The sequence below is a fragment of the Oncorhynchus gorbuscha genome, linkage group LG09 (assembly GCF_021184085.1).
Source record: "Oncorhynchus gorbuscha isolate QuinsamMale2020 ecotype Even-year linkage group LG09, OgorEven_v1.0, whole genome shotgun sequence".
NCBI classification, from domain to species: Eukaryota; Metazoa; Chordata; class Actinopteri; order Salmoniformes; family Salmonidae; genus Oncorhynchus; species Oncorhynchus gorbuscha.
The window spans coordinates 58,110,252-58,126,956 of NC_060181.1; the positions used below are offsets into that span (position 1 = coordinate 58,110,252).

General features: G+C 50.2%; 1 protein-coding gene across 9 annotated transcripts in view; it reads left to right on the forward strand.

Annotated features, from left to right (window-relative positions):
- Window positions 1-16,705, forward strand: part of LOC124043822 (plakophilin-4-like) — a 134,976-nt gene that overhangs the window by 108,901 nt on the left and 9,370 nt on the right. The window lies entirely within an intron of this gene.

The following is a 16,705-nucleotide window of genomic DNA, read 5'->3' on the forward strand; positions in this document are numbered from 1 at the left end:
GGTCTCTGTCTCTCTCTCGGTCTCTGGGTCTCTGTCTCTCTCTCGGTCTCTGGGTCTCTGTCTCTCTCTCGGTCTCTGGGTCTCTGTCTCTCTCTCGGTCTCTGGGTCTCTGTCTCTCTCTCGGTCTCTGGGTCTCTGTCTCTCTCTCTCTGGGTCTCTGTCTCTCTCTCTCTGGGTCTCTGTCTCTCTCTCTCTGGGTCTCTGTCTCTCTCTCGGTCTCTGGGTCTCTGTCTCTCTCTGGGTCTCTGTCTCTCTCTCGGTCTCTGGGTCTCTGTCTCTCTCTCGGTCTCTGGGTCTCTGTCTCTCTCTCGGTCTCTGGGTCTCTGTCTCTCTCTCGGTCTCTGGGTCTCTGTCTCTCTCTCGGTCTCTGGGTCTCTGTCTCTCTCTCGGTCTCTGGGTCTCTGTCTCTCTCTCGGTCTCTGGGTCTCTGTCTCTCTCTCGGTCTCTCTCTCTCTCTCGGTCTCGGTCTCTCTCTCTCGGTCTCGGTCTCTGTCTCTCTCTCTCTGTCTCTCTCTCTCGGTCTCGGTCTCTGTCTCTCTCTCTCGGTCTCTGTCTCTCTCGGTCTCTGTCTCTGTCTCTCTCTCTCGGTCTCTGTCTCTCTCTCTCTGGGTCTCTGTCTCTCTCTCTCGGTCTCTGTCTCTCTCTCTCTGGGTCTCTGTCTCTCTCTCTCTGGGTCTCTGTCTCTCTCTCTCTGGGTCTCTGTCTCTCTCTCTCTGGGTCTCTGTCTCTCTCTCTCTGGGTCTCTGTCTCTCTCTCTCTGGGTCTCTGTCTCTCTCTCTCTGGGTCTCTGTCTCTCTCTCTCTGGGTCTCTGTCTCTCTCTCTCTGGGTCTCTGTCTCTCTCTCTCTGGGTCTCTGTCTCTCTCTCTCTGGGTCTCTGTCTCTCTCTCTCTGGGTCTCTGTCTCTCTCTCTCTGGGTCTCTGTCTCTCTCTCTCTGGGTCTCTGTCTCTCTCTCTCTGGGTCTCTGTCTCTCTCTCTCTGGGTCTCTGTCTCTCTCTCTCTGGGTCTCTGTCTCTCTCTGGGTCTCTGTCTCTCTCTGGGTCTCTGGGTCTCTCTGGGTCTCTGTCTCTCTCTCTCTGGGTCTCTGTCTCTCTCTCTCTGGGTCTCTGTCTCTCTCTCTCTGGGTCTCTGTCTCTCTCTCTCTCTGGGTCTCTGTCTCTCTCTCTCTCTGGGTCTCTGTCTCTCTCTCTCTCTGGGTCTCTGTCTCTCTCTCTCTCTGGGTCTCTGTCTCTCTCTCTCTCTGGGTCTCTGTCTCTCTCTCTCTGGGTCTCTGTCTCTCTCTCTCTGGGTCTCTGTCTCTCTCTCTCTGGGTCTCTGTCTCTCTCTCTCTGGGTCTCTGTCTCTCTCTCTCTGGGTCTCTGTCTCTCTCTCTCTGGGTCTCTGTCTCTCTCTGTGTCTCTGTCTCTCTCTGGGTCTTTGTCTCTCTCTGGGTCTTTGTCTCTCTCTGGGTCTCTGTCTCTCTCTGGGTCTCTGTCTCTCTCTGGGTCTCTCTGGGTCTCTCTGGGTCTCTGTCTCTCTCTGGGTCTCTCTGGGTCTCTCTGGGTCTCTGTCTCTCTGGGTCTCTGTCTCTCTGGGTCTCTGTCTCTCTGGGTCTCTGTCTCTCTCGGTCTCTGGGTCTCTGTCTCTCTCTCTCTCTGGGTCTCTCTCTCTCTCTCTCTGTCTCTCTCTCTCTCTCTCTCTCTCTCTGTCTCTCTCTGTCTCTCTCTGTCTCTCTCTGTCTCTCTCTGTCTCTCTCTGTCTCTCTCTGTGTCTCTCGGTCTCTGTCTCTCTCTGTCTCTCGGTCTCTGTCTCTCTCTGTGTCTCTCGGTCTCTCTGTCTCTCAATTCAATTCAATTCAAGGGCTTTATTGGCATGGGAAACGTGTTAACATTGCCAAAGCAAGTGAGGTAGACAACATACAAAGTGAATATATAAAGTGAAAAACAACAAAAATTAACAGTAAACTTTACACATACAGAAGTTCAAAAACAGTAAAGACATTACAAATGTCATATTATATATATATAAAATGTACAAATAGTTAAATGACACAAGATAAAATGAATAAGCATAAATATGGGTTGTATTTACAATGGTGTTTGTTCTTCACTGGTTGCCCTTTTCTCGTGGCAACAGGTCACAAATCTTGCTGCTGTGATGGCACACTGTGGAATTTCACCCAAAAGATATGGGAGTTTTTCAAAATTGGATTTTTCTCTCTCTCCCTCTCTCTCTCGGTCTCTCTCTGGGTCTCGGTCTCTCTCTGGGTCTCGGTCTCTCTCTGGGTCTCTCTGTCTCTCTCTGGGTCTCTCTGTCTCTCTCTGGGTCTCTCTGTCTCTCTCTCTGTCTCTCTCTCTCGGTCTCTCTCGGTCTCTCTGTCTCTCTCTCTCTGTTGCTCTCGGTCTCTGTCTCTGTCTCTCTCTCTCGGTCTCTGTCTCTCTCTCTCTGTCTCTCTCTGTCTCTCTCGGTCTCTCTCTCGGTCTCTCTCTCGGTCTCTCTCTCGGTCTCTCTCTCGGTCTCTCTCTCGGTCTCTCTCTCGGTCTCTCTCTCGGTCTCTCTCTCGGTCTCTCTCTCTCTCTCTCTCTCTCTCTCTCTCTCTCTCTCTGTCTCTCTCGGTCTCTCTCGGTCTCTCTCGGTCTCTCTCGGTCTCTCTCGGTCTCTCTCTCTCTCGGTCTCTCTCTCTCTCTCGGTCTCTCTCTCTCTCTCGGTCTCTCTCTCTCTCTCGGTCTCTCTCTCTCTCTCGGTCTCTCTCTCTCGGTCTCTCTCTCTCGGTCTCTCTCTCTCTCTCGGTCTCTCTCTCTCTCTCTCTCTCTCTCTCTCTCTCTCGGTCTCTCTCTCTCGGTCTCTCTCTCTCGGTCTCTCTCGGTCTCTCTCGGTCTCTCTCTCTCTCTCGGTCTCTCTCTCTCTCTCGGTCTCTCTCTCTCTCTCTCGGTCTCTCTCTCTCTCTCGGTCTCTCTCTCTCTCTCGGTCTCTCTCTCTCTCTCGGTCTCTCTCTCTCGGTCTCTCTCTCTCTCGGTCTCTCTCTCTCGGTCTCTCTCTCTCGGTCTCTCTCTCTCGGTCTCTCTCTCTCGGTCTCTCTCTCTCGGTCTCTCTCTCTCGGTCTCTCTCTCTCGGTCTCTCTCTCTCGGTCTCTCTCTCGGTCTCTCTCTCTCGGTCTCTCTCTCTCTCTCTCGGTCTCGGTCTCTCTCTCGGTCTCGGTCTCTCTCTCGGTCTCGGTCTCTCTCTCGGTCTCGGTCTCGGTCTCTCTCTCGGTGTCTCTCTCTCGGTGTCTCTCTCTCGGTCTCGGTCTCTCTCGGTCTCGGTCTCTCTCTCTCGGTCTCTCTCTCGGTCTCTCTCTCTCTCTCTCTCTGTCTCTCTCTCGGTCTCTCTCTCTCTGTCTCTCTCTCTCGGTCTCTCTCTCTCGGTGTCTCTCTCTCGGTCTCTCTCGGTGTCTCTCTCGGTCGGTCTCTCTCTCGGTCTCTCTCTCTCGGTCTCTCTCTCTCGGTCTCTCTCTCTCGGTCTCTCTCTCTCGGTCTCTCTCTCTCGGTCTCTCTCTCTCGGTCTCTCTCTCGGTCTCTCTCTCGGTCTCGGTCTCTCTCTCGGTCTCGGTCTCTCTCTCGGTCTCGGTCTCTCTCTCGGTCTCGGTCTCTCTCTCGGTCTCGGTCTCTCTCTCGGTCTCGGTCTCTCTCTCGGTCTCGGTCTCTCTCTCGGTCTCGGTCTCTCTCTCGGTCTCGGTCTCTCTCTCGGTCTCGGTCTCTCTCTCGGTCTCGGTCTCGGTGTCTCTCGGTCTCTCTCTCGGTCTCGGTCTCGGTGTCTCTCTGTCTCTCTCTCTCTCTCTCTGTCTCGGTCTCTCTCTCGGTCTCGGTCTCTCTCTCTGTCTCGGTCTCTCTCTCTCGGTCTCTGTCTCGGTCTCGGTCTCTCTCGGTCTCGGTCTCGGTCTCTCTCGGTCTCGGTCTCGGTCTCTCTCGGTCTCGGTCTCTGTCTCTCTCGGTCTCTGTCTCTCTCGGTCTCTCTCTCTCTCGGTCTCTCTCTCGGTCTCTCTCTCGGTCTCTCTCTCGGTCTCTCTCTCTCTCTCTCGGTCTCTCTCTCTCTCTCTCTCTCTCTCTCTCTCTCTCTCGGTCTCTCTCTCTCTCTCTCGGTCTCTCTCTCTCTCTCTCTCTCTCTCTCTCTCTCTCTCTCTCTCTCGGTCTCTCTCTCTCTCTCTCGGTCTCTCTCTCTCTCTCTCGGTCTCTCTCTCTCTCGGTCTCTCTCTCTCTCGGTCTCTCTCTCTCTCTCTCTCTCTCTCTCGGTCTCTCTCTCTCTCTCTCGGTCTCTCTCTCTCTCTCTCGGTCTCTCTCTCTCTCTCTCGGTCTCTCTCTCTCTCTCTCGGTCTCTCTCTCTCTCGGTCTCTCTCTCTGTCTCGGTCTCTCTCTCGGTCTCGGTCTCTCTCTCTGTCTCTCTCTGTCTCTCTCTCTCTCTGTCTCGGTCTCTCTCTCTCTCTGTCTCGGTCTCGGTCTCTCTCGGTCTCGGTCTCTGTCTCGGTCTCTCTCTCGGTCTCTCTCTCTCTCTCTCTCGGTCTCTCTCTCTCTCGGTCTCTCTCTCTCTCTCGGTCTCTCTCTCTCTCGGTCTCTCTCTCTCTCGGTCTCTCTCTCTCGGTCTCTCTCTCTCTCGGTCTCTCTCTCTCTCGGTCTCTCTCTCTCTCGGTCTCTCTCTCTCTCGGTCTCTCTCTCTCTCTCTCGGTCTCTCTCTCTCTCTCTCTGTCTCTCTCTCTCTCTGTCTCTCTCTCTCTCTGTCTCGGTCTCTCTCTCGGTCTCTCTCTCGGTCTCGGTCTCTCTCTCTGTCTCTCTCTCTCTCTGTCTCGGTCTCTCTCTCTCTCTGTCTCGGTCTCGGTCTCTCTCGGTCTCGGTCTCTGTCTCGGTCTCTCTCTCGGTCTCTCTCTCGGTCTCTCTCTCGGTCTCTCTCTCGGTCTCTCTCTCGGTCTCTGGATCGGGTCTCTCTCTCTCTCGGTCTCTCTCTCTCTCGGTCTCTCTCTCTCTCCAGTCTGGATCTCGGTCTCTCTCTCTGTTAGTCTCTCTCTCTCGGTCTCTCTCTCTCTCTCTCAGGTCTCTCTCTCTCGGTCTCTCTCTCTCGGTCTCTCTCTCTCGGTCTCTCTCTCTCTCGGTCTCTCGGTCTCTCTCTCTCGGTCTCTCGGTCTCTCTCTCTCGGTCTCTCGGTCTCTCTCTCTCTCTCTCAGGTCTCTCTCTCTCTGGATGAGGGGACTGAGGTCTCTCTCTCTCTCTCTCGGTCTCTCTCTCTCTCTCGGTCTCTCTCTCTCTCTCGGTCTCTCTCTCTCTCTCTCGGTCTCTCTCTCTCTCTCTCGGTCTCTCTCTCTCTCTCGGTCTCTCTCTCTCTCTCTCGGTCTCTCTCTCTCTCTCTCGGTCTCTCTCTCTCTCTCTCGGTCTCTCTCTCTCTCTCGGTCTCTCTCTCTCTCGGTCTCTCTCTCTCTCTTCAGTGGTCTCTCAGGACCAGCTGGATGGTCTCTCTCTCTCGGTCTCTCTCTCGTGTTAGTAGAACAGGTTTCTCTCTCTCGGTCTCTCTCTCGGTCTCTCTCTCTCTTCAGTGTGGTCAGGTCTCTCTCCAGGTCTCTGTTATTAGTAGAACAGGTTTTGAACTCAGGACCAGCTGGATGAGGGGACTTTCAGTGTGTTAGTAGAACAGGTTAGTGAACTCAGGACCAGCTATTGGCGTGACGTAACAATGTACATATTGCCAAAGCTTATTTTGGATATTTACAGTATGAAAATAATGAGAATCAAACTTGTCAATTGGGACAATAGTAACCAAGAGTCAAAATAACCATACATTGAACAATAACAATAAGCATACAGTAGAGTACATGTGCAGATTGTTTGGTCTGTCAGACACTGTCCCTCATCTTATGACAGGCAGCAATGTAGTGCGCTGCCAACCCACAGATCTCTGCGTCCTCCCCCAACAGGACGTGTAGCCTACTCTCATCAGAGAGGTCTTTGAAACCTTGATTTGATATTTTTCAAATATTGTCAGGAAACGCAGCTCTGTCTCGGGTTCTGCTGTGGTGCAGTGGTTGCACTGTCTTTCCTCTACAGGGAGCCAGGTTTTCTTGTGTCTACCCTTCTCAATGGCTAGGCTGTGCTCACCGAGCCTGTACTTTGCCAAGGTTTTGGTCAGTAACCATGGTCAAATAGTTAGACACGGTGTACTGTCGATTTATGGCCAGATAGTTCTGTATTTTGCTTTGTGTTTGTGCTTGTGTTTCCTAATAAGCAATGTAGCTTTGTTTTGACTGTGTTGTAATTTGGTTTATTCTGATTGATTGGATGTTCTGGTCCTGAGGCTTCAGTGTGTTAGTAGAACAGGTTTGTGAACTCAGTACCAGCTGGATGAGGGGACTGAGGCTTCAGTGTGTTAGTAGAACAGGTTTGTGAACTCAGGACCAGCTGGATGAGGGGACTGAGGCTTCAGTGTGTTAGTAGAACAGGTTAGTGAACTCAGGACCAGCTGGATGAAGGGACTGAGGCTTCAGTGTGTTAGTAGAACAGGTTAGTGAACTCAGGACCAGCTGGATGAGGGGACTGAGCCTTCAGTGTGTTAGTAGAACAGGTTTGTGAACTCAGGACCAGCTGGATGAGGGGACTGACGCTTCAGTGTGTTAGTAGAACAGGTTTGTGAACTCAGGACCCGCTGGATGAGGGGACTGAGGCTTCAGTGTGTTAGTAGAACAGGTTTGTGAACTCAGGACCAGCTGGATGAGGGGACTGAGGCTTCAGTGTGTTAGTAGAACAGGTTTGTGAACTCAGCCCCAGGACCAGCTGGATGAGGGGACTGAGGCTTCAGTGTGTTAGTAGAACAGGTTTGTGAACTCAGGACCAGCTGGATGAGGGGACTGAGGCTTCAGTGTGTTAGTAGAACAGGTTTGTGAACTCAGGACCCGCTGGATGAGGGGACTGAGGCTTCAGTGTGTTAGAACAGGTTAGTGAACTCAGGACCAGCTGGATGAGGGGACTGAGGCTTCAGTGTGTTAGTAGAACAGGTTTGTGAACTCAGGACCAGCTGGATGAGGGGACTGAGGCTTCAGTGTGTTAGTAGAACAGGTTTTTGAACTCAGGACCAGCTGGATGAGGGGACTGAGGCTTCAGTGTGTTAGTAGAACAGGTTAGTGAACTCAGGACCAGCTGGATGAGGGGACTGAGGCTTCAGTGTGTTAGTAGAACAGGTTTGTGAACTCAGGACCAGCTGGATGAGGGGACTGAGGCTTCAGTGTGTTAGTAGAACAGGTTTGTGAACTCAGGACCCGCTGGATGAGGGGACTGAGGCTTCAGTGTGTTAGAACAGGTTAGTGAACTCAGGACCAGCTGGATGAGGGGACTGAGGCTTCAGTGTGTTAGTAGAACAGGTTAGTGAACTCAGGACCAGCTGGATGAGGGGACTGAGGCTTCAGTGTGTTAGTAGAACAGGTTAGTGAACTCAGGACCCGCTGGATGAGGGGACTGAGGCTTCAGTGTGTTAGAACAGGTTAGTGAACTCAGGACCAGCTGGATGAGGGGACTGAGGCTTCAGTGTGTTAGTAGAACAGGTTTGTGAACTCAGGACCAGCTGGATGAGGGGACTGAGGCTTCAGTGTGTTAGTAGAACAGGTTTTTGAACTCAGGACCAGCTGGATGAGGGGACTGAGGCTTCAGTGTGTTAGTAGAACAGGTTAGTGAACTCAGGACCAGCTGGATGAGGGGACTGAGGCTTCAGTGTGTTAGTAGAACAGGTTTGTGAACTCAGGACCAGCTGGATGAGGGGACTGAGGCTTCAGTGTGTTAGTAGAACAGGTTTGTGAACTCAGGACCAGCTGGATGAGGGGACTGAGGCTTCAGTGTGTTAGAGAACAGGTTAGTGAACTCAGGACCAGCTGGATGAGGGGACTGAGGCTTCAGTGTGTTAGTAGAACAGGTTAGTGAACTCAGGACCAGCTGGATGAGGGGACTGAGGCTTCAGTGTGTTAGTAGAACAGGTTTTTGAACTCAGGACCAGCTGGATGAGGGGACTGAGGCTTCAGTGTGTTAGTAGAACAGGTTAGTGAACTCAGGACCAGCTGGATGAGGGGACTGAGGCTTCAGTGTGTTAGTAGAACAGGTTTGTGAACTCAGGACCCGCTGGATGAGGGGACTGAGGCTTCAGTGTGTTAGAACAGGTTAGTGAACTCAGGAACTCAGGACCAGCTGGATGAGGGGACTGAGGCTTCAGTGTGTTAGTAGAACAGGTTTGTGAACTCAGGACCAGCTGGATGAGGGGACTGAGGCTTCAGTGTGTTAGTAGAACAGGTTTTTGAACTCAGGACCAGCTGGATGAGGGGACTGAGGCTTCAGTGTGTTAGTAGAACAGGTTAGTGAACTCAGGACCAGCTGGATGAGGGGACTGAGGCTTCAGTGTGTTAGTAGAACAGGTTTGTGAACTCAGGACCAGCTGGATGAGGGGACTGAGGCTTCAGTGTGTTAGTAGAACAGGTTTGTGAACTCAGGACCCGCTGGATGAGGGGACTGAGGCTTCAGTGTGTTAGTAGAACAGGTTAGTGAACTCAGGACCAGCTGGATGAGGGGACTGAGGCTTCAGTGTGTTAGTAGAACAGGTTTGTGAACTCAGGACCAGCTGGATGAGGGGACTGAGGCTTCAGTGTGTTAGTAGAACAGGTTAGTGAACTCAGGACCAGCTGGATGAGGGGACTGAGGCTTCAGTGTGTTAGTAGAACAGGTTTGTGAACTCAGGACCAGCTGGATGAGGGGACTGACGCTTCAGTGTGTTAGTAGAACAGGTTTGTGAACTCAGGACCCGCTGGATGAGGGGACTGAGGCTTCAGTGTGTTAGTAGAACAGGTTTGTGAACTCAGGACCAGCTGGATGAGGGGACTGAGGCTTCAGTGTGTTAGTAGAACAGGTTTGTGAACTCAGCCCCAGGACCAGCTGGATGAGGGGACTGAGGCTTCAGTGTGTTAGTAGAACAGGTTTGTGAACTCAGCCCCAGGACCAGCTGGATGAGGGGACTGAGGCTTCAGTGTGTTAGTAGAACAGGTTTGTGAACTCAGGACCCGCTGGATGAGGGGACTGAGGCTTCAGTGTGTTAGTAGAACAGGTTAGTGAACTCAGGACCAGCTGGATGAGGGGACTGAGGCTTCAGTGTGTTAGTAGAACAGGTTTGTGAACTCAGGACCCGCTGGATGAGGGGACTGAGGCTTCAGTGTGTTAGTAGAACAGGTTAGTGAACTCAGGACCAGCTGGATGAGGGGACTGAGGCTTCAGTGTGTTAGTAGAACAGGTTTGTGAACTCAGGACCAGCTGGATGAGGGGACTGAGGCTTCAGTGTGTTAGTAGAACAGGTTAGTGAACTCAGGACCAACTGGATGAGGGGACTGAGACTTCAGTGTGTTAGTAGAACAGGTTTGTGAACTCAGGACCAGCTGGATGAGGGGACTGAGGCTTCAGTGTGTTAGTAGAACAGGTTAGTGAACTCAGGACCAGCTGGATGAGGGGACTGAGGCTTCAGTGTGTTAGTAGAACAGGTTTGTGAACTCAGGACCAGCTGGATGAGGGGACTGAGGCTTCAGTGTGTTAGTAGAACAGGTTTGTGAACTCAGGACCCGCTGGATGAGGGGACTGAGGCTTCAGTGTGTTAGTAGAACAGGTTTGTGAACTCAGGACCAGCTGGATGAGGGGACTGAGGCTTCAGTGTGTTAGTAGAACAGGTTTGTGAACTCAGCCCCAGGACCAGCTGGATGAGGGGACTGAGGCTTCAGTGTGTTAGTAGAACAGGTTTGTGAACTCAGCCCCAGGACCAGCTGGATGAGGGGACTGAGGCTTCAGTGTGTTAGTAGAACAGGTTTGTGAACTCAGGACCCGCTGGATGAGGGGACTGAGGCTTCAGTGTGTTAGTAGAACAGGTTAGTGAACTCAGGACCAGCTGGATGAGGGGACTGAGGCTTCAGTGTGTTAGTAGAACAGGTTTGTGAACTCAGGACCCGCTGGATGAGGGGACTGAGGCTTCAGTGTGTTAGTAGAACAGGTTAGTGAACTCAGGATCAGCTGGATGAGGGGACTGAGGCTTCAGTGTGTTAGTAGAACAGGTTTGTGAACTCAGAACCAGCTGGATGAGGGGACTGAGGCTTCAGTGTGTTAGTAGAACAGGTTAGTGAACTCAGGACCAACTGGATGAGGGGACTGAGACTTCAGTGTGTTAGTAGAACAGGTTTGTGAACTCAGGACCAGCTGGATGAGGGGCCTGAGGCTTCAGTGTGTTAGTAGAACAGGTTAGTGAACTCAGGACCCGCTGGATGAGGGGACTGAGGCTTCAGTGTGTTAGTAGAACAGGTTTGTGAACTCAGCCCCAGGACCAGCTGGATGAGGGGACTGAGGCTTCAGTGTGTTAGTAGAACAGGTTTGTGAACTCAGGACCCGCTGGATGAGGGGACTGAGGCTTCAGTGTGTTAGTAGAACAGGTTAGTGAACTCAGGACCAGCTGGATGAGGGGACTGAGGCTTCAGTGTGTTAGTAGAACAGGTTTGTGAACTCAGGACCCGCTGGATGAGGGGGCTGAGGCTTCAGTGTGTTAGTAGAACAGGTTTGTGAACTCAGGACCCGCTGGATGAGGGGACTGAGGCTTCAGTGTGTTAGTAGAACAGGTTTGTGAACTCAGGACCAGCTGGATGAGGGGACTGAGGCTTCAGTGTGTTAGTAGAACAGGTTAGTGAACTCAGGACCAGCTGGATGAGGGGACTGAGGCTTCAGTGTGTTAGTAGAACAGGTTAGTGAACTCAGGACCAGCTGGATGAGGGGACTGAGGCTTCAGTGTGTTAGTAGAACAGGTTTGTGAACTCAGGGACCCGCTGGATGAGGGGACTGAGGCTTCAGTGTGTTAGTAGAACAGGTTAGTGAACTCAGGACCAGCTGGATGAGGGGACTGATGCTTCAGTGTGTTAGTAGAACAGGTTTGTGAACTCAGGACCAGCTGGATGAGGGGACTGAGGCTTCAGTGTGTTAGTAGAACAGGTTTGTGAACTCAGGACCAGCTGGATGAGGGGACTGAGGCTTCAGTGTGTTAGAACAGCTTTGTGAACTCAGGACCCGCTGGATGAGGGGACTGAGGCTTCAGTGTGTTAGTAGAACAGGTTAGTGAACTCAGGACCCGCTGGATGAGGGGACTGAGGCTTCAGTGTGTTAGTAGAACAGGTTTGTGAACTCAGGACCAGCTGGATGAGGGGACTGAGGCTTCAGTGTGTTAGTAGAACAGGTTAGTGAACTCAGGACCCGCTGGATGAGGGGACTGAGGCTTCAGTGTGTTAGTAGAACAGGTTTGTGAACTCAGCCCCAGGACCAGCTGGATGAGGGGACTGAGGCTTCAGTGTGTTAGTAGAACAGGTTTGTGAACTCAGGACCAGCTGGATGAGGGGACTGAGGCTTCAGTGTGTTAGTAGAACAGGTTTGTGAACTCAGGACCCGCTGGATGAGGGGACTGAGGCTTCAGTGTGTTAGTAGAACAGGTTAGTGAACTCAGGACCAGCTGGATGAGGGGACTGAGGCTTCAGTGTGTTAGTAGAACAGGTTTGTGAACTCAGGACCCGCTGGATGAGGGGGCTGAGGCTTCAGTGTGTTAGTAGAACAGGTTAGTGAACTCAGGACCAGCTGGATGAGGGGACTGAGGCTTCAGTGTGTTAGTAGAACAGGTTTGTGAACTCAGGACCAGCTGGATGAGGGGACTGAGGCTTAAGTGTGTTAGTAGAACAGGTTAGTGAACTCAGGACCAGCTGGATGAGGGGACTGAGGCTTCAGTGTGTTAGTAGAACAGGTTTTTGAACTCAGGACCAGCTGGATGAGGGGACTGAGGCTTCAGTGTGTTAGTAGAACAGGTTAGTGAACTCAGGACCAGCTGGATGAGGGGACTGAGGCTTCAGTGTGTTAGTAGAACAGGTTTGTGAACTCAGGACCAGCTGGATGAGGGGACTGAGGCTTCAGTGTGTTAGTAGAACAGGTTTGTGAACTCAGGGACCCGCTGGATGAGGGGACTGAGGCTTCAGTGTGTTAGTAGAACAGGTTAGTGAACTCAGGACCAGCTGGATGAGGGGACTGAGGCTTCAGTGTGTTAGTAGAACAGGTTTGTGAACTCAGGACCAGCTGGATGAGGGGACTGAGGCTTCAGTGTGTTAGTAGAACAGGTTTGTGAACTCAGGACCAGCTGGATGAGGGGACTGAGGCTTCAGTGTGTTAGTAGAACAGCTTTGTGAACTCAGGACCAGCTGGATGAGGGGACTGAGGCTTCAGTGTGTTAGTAGAACAGGTTAGTGAACTCAGGACCCGCTGGATGAGGGGACTGAGGCTTCAGTGTGTTAGTAGAACAGGTTTGTGAACTCAGGACCAGCTGGATGAGGGGACTGAGGCTTCAGTGTGTTAGTAGAACAGGTTAGTGAACTGAGGACCCGCTGGATGAGGGGACTGAGGCTTCAGTGTGTTAGTAGAACAGGTTTGTGAACTCAGCCCCAGGACCAGCTGGATGAGGGGACTGAGGCTTCAGTGTGTTAGTAGAACAGGTTTGTGAACTCAGGACCAGCTGGATGAGGGGACTGATGCTTCAGTGTGTTAGTAGAACAGGTTTGTGAACTCAGGACCCGCTGGATGAGGGGACTGAGGCTTCAGTGTGTTAGTAGAACAGGTTAGTGAACTCAGGACCAGCTGGATGAGGGGACTGAGGCTTCAGTGTGTTAGTAGAACAGGTTTTTGAACTCAGGACCAGCTGGATGAGGGGACTGAGGCTTCAGTGTGTTAGTAGAACAGGTTAGTGAACTCAGGACCAGCTGGATGAGGGGACTGAGGCTTCAGTGTGTTAGTAGAACAGGTTTGTGAACTCAGCCCCAGGACCAGCTGGATGAGGGGTCTGAGGCTTCAGTGTGTTAGTAGAACAGGTTTGTGAACTCAGGACCAGCTGGATGAGGGGACTGAGGCTTCAGTGTGTTAGTAGAACAGGTTTGTGAACTCAGGACCCGCTGGATGAGGGGACTGAGGCTTCAGTGTGTTAGTAGAACAGGTTTGTGAACTCAGGACCCGCTGGATGAGGGGGCTGAGGCTTCAGTGTGTTAGTAGAACAGGTTAGTGAACTCAGGACCAGCTGGATGAGGGGACTGAGGCTTCAGTGTGTTAGTAGAACAGGTTAGTGAACTCAGGACCAGCTGGATGAGGGGACTGAGGCTTCAGTGTGTTAGTAGAACAGGTTTGTGAACTCAGGACCAGCTGGATGAGGGGACTGAGGCTTCAGTGTGTTAGTAGAACAGGTTAGTGAACTCAGGACCAGCTGGATGAGGGGACTGAGGCTTCAGTGTGTTAGTAGAACAGGTTAGTGAACTCAGGACCAGCTGGATGAGGGGACTGAGGCTTCAGTGTGTTAGTAGAACAGGTTAGTGAACTCAGGACCAGCTGGATGAGAGGACTGAGGCTTCAATGTGTTAGTAGAACAGGTTTGTGAACTCAGGACCCGCTGGATGAGGGGACTATTTTCTTTGCTCAGCTCTTGGCATTGCAGGGCTTGGTAATGATATGATAACTGTATTTTAGATGTTTCCAAAACTTAATTGCTCTTTAATGAGTTTTTGTTATTAGTGGATATTGGCCTAATTCTGCCCTGCATGCATTTTTTGTAGTTTTCCTCTGGACATGTAGGAGAATCTTACAGAACTCACCAGCGCCCATAGACAGAATTCACTGCCTCATTAAGGTGTCCAGTTGAGCTTATTTTTAAATCTAAGTAATTGTAGTGTGTGCAGTACTCCTATATATTTTGAACCAATTGAGAACTTTGGTCTAATTCCCTGAGATCGGGATCTTCTTTTTGGAGTTTACTGCCAGGGCCCAGGTCTGGCAGTACTGCTCTAGCAGGTCAAGGCTCTGCTGTAGGCCATGTGCTGTGGGTGACAGCAGGCATAGCTCATCTGCGAAGAGTGAGCATTTAACTTCTGAATTGTGGAGACTAACACCAGGGGCTGAGGATTTTTCTAGAATAGTGGCCAATTCGTTGATGTAAATATTGAAGAGTGCAGGGCTCAAGATTGCAACCCCAACTCTGGTTAAAGAATTCTGTTATTATCTTGCTAATTTTAATGCTGCACATATTGCCAGTATACATAGATTTAATTATGTCATATGTTTTACCCCCTACACCACTTTCAATAACTTTGTAGAACAGTCCTGTATGCCAAATAGAATCAAATGCTTTTTGGAAGTCGATAAAGCAAGAGTATATTTTGGTGGACATGTTTATCAATCAGGGTGTGTAGGGTGTAAATATGATCAGTCGTGCAATGTTTTGGTATAAATACAATTTGGCTTTTACTCAAGACATTGTGCTTATTAAGGAAGTTTAGAACTCTTACATTTATAATACTACAGAAAACCTTCCCCAGGTTACTGTTCACACAAATGCCTCTGTAATTGTTAGGGTCTCTGTTCTTAAAGATTGGGTTTATGAGTCCTTGATTCCAGATATCAGGGAAATAACCTACACTCAGGATCAAATTAAACATAGCCAATTGCAATTTTGCACTAGTGAGTTTGAGCATCTCATTTAGCATGCCATCAGGTCCGCATGCTTTTTAAAATTTGAGAGCCTGAAGTTTCTTATAGAGCTCCTGGTCAGTAATTGGGGAGTCCATTGGATTTTGATGGTCCTTTATAGCTTTTACTAATCCATTCAACTTGTCATGAATTTGTCGTTCTGCATTTGTGTCAATTTGAACGGTGTTGTAGAGTGTTTTAAAATGAGTTGTCCATATGTCTCCATTTTGTATCGCTAATCCCTCTTGTTTTGATTTTAGATATATATATTTTTTTTTTAAATTTGCCAGAAGTTGTTTATGGACTCCTCAATTAGTGTCAGCTGCTTGCTGTTGTATTGTGCTTTCTTTGGTCCTGAGTGTACGTTTATAGTGTTAAAGTCTCACAGTAATGAAGGTCTAATTCACCATTATTTGGGCCTCTGTGCTTTTGGTTGGATAGTGTTCTAAGTTTTTTCCTTATAATTTTACAATCTGCATCAAACCAGTTGTCATCTGTGATTTTTTTAATAAATAAAAAAATCAATTTCAATTGTGCTTCTTTTGCCGTTTGCCTGAATATATAGTTGATGTTTTTTACTGCCAGATTGATGCCTTCTTTACTGTGAGTGATTGTGGTATCCAGAAAGTTATCTAAGAGTGTTTGGATATTTTGGTTCCAGGTTGCTTTCTGATATTCTTCTGTGCTGTTTTGGGCCCATCTGTATGAATTTCTGATGTTGTACAACTTACTGGGCTTGTGAATGTGTGGTTGTTTCCATGTCTTTTCTTTTGAGGAACAATGTAATTTGGTGTTGGTGTTAGTGGCTTGACGGTGAATGAGCTGAGAGAGAAAGAGTCAATGTCTGTAATCATATAATCTACTGTACTGTGGCCAAGCGGTGAGCAGTAGGTGAATCTCCCCAAAGAGTCCCCCCATAACCTACCATTGACAAAGTACAGACCCAGGCTTCTACAGAGCTGCAACAGATTCCTTTCGTTTTTGTTGACGGTGCTGTCACTGTTGTTTCTATGGGGGAGATGAAGACAGTTAGAAACAGTATGGCCTCCCCTCGTGTGGTCGTTAGATCCGGTAGTGTTCCTGTGCGCGCATGGTAGTGTGGTCTTGTCTCTGGTGGTTGTAGGCAGGCAGGGGGAGGATAGTCCTGCTGTTGGGGTGCCTGAGGTGAGGGGAGAGGTCAGGGTGCTGTCCTTTTTTCTTTTTTGCTTTCCGCCATCTTCGTTAGGGTGGGGAAGTCCTGCACAAAGAGCTGAGTGCAGCCTCACTGCCCTGGACCATGACAGTGCCGTTCTGGTACATGTTTACCGTCAGTAAACTGTGTTCCTGGTCCTTATTGCTGTCCTCAAACATGTGGATTTGCTTTCCCTTGCGGATGCCTGTCTTTGTGGTACAGCTGAAATGCCTGGTTACAGCTGGAATGCCTGGTTACAGCTGAAATGCCTGGTTACAGCTGTATACCAGGCAGTAGTGTGGTCTGTGTAAAATAACAGGTTTGTGACAGTCCAGTTTTGTGAGCAGTCGGCAAACCAAGTTTCTGGGTTCTCCCTCAGAATTCTGTGTTTTAACATGGATTCTTCCTTTCTCTGATTTGATTTCTGCTGGGTATTCCAAAAAGGGGGGGGGGGGGGGGGGGGTCTCTGTTTCTGCTGTTGCTGCTAGCGCTGCCTCAGTGGCCATTTGCTATGGTTACCACCAGTGAACAGTTAGAGCTAGACGGTATGCTAGCTGACAGATTTGAATTTGGCTAGCTACCACGATGAAGATTAACACAGTGAGTTAAAAGACCAATCCTCTCCTCCTGTGTTGCTCTTCAGTTGTACAATTTGGTTACCTGTAAATTTTTTACTGATTTAATCGCGTCAATCTCGCACATTAACCAAAATGTCAATCTCGTAAATTAACCAAAAAGTTATAATAAGTCAGGAGCCGTTCTTCTGCATGACTTCTCTCTCAGAATGTTCTCTCTCTCTCTCGCTCACTCGGTCTCTTCTCTCGCTCACTCGGTCTCTTCTCTCGCTCACTCGGTCTCTTCTCTCGCTCACTCGGTCTCTTCTCTCGCTCACTCGGTCTCTTCTCTCGCTCACTCGGTCTCTTCTCTCGCTCACTCGGTCTCTTCTCTCGCTCACTTGGTCTCTTCTCTCGCTCACTCTCACGATCTCTATTCTCTCTCACTCA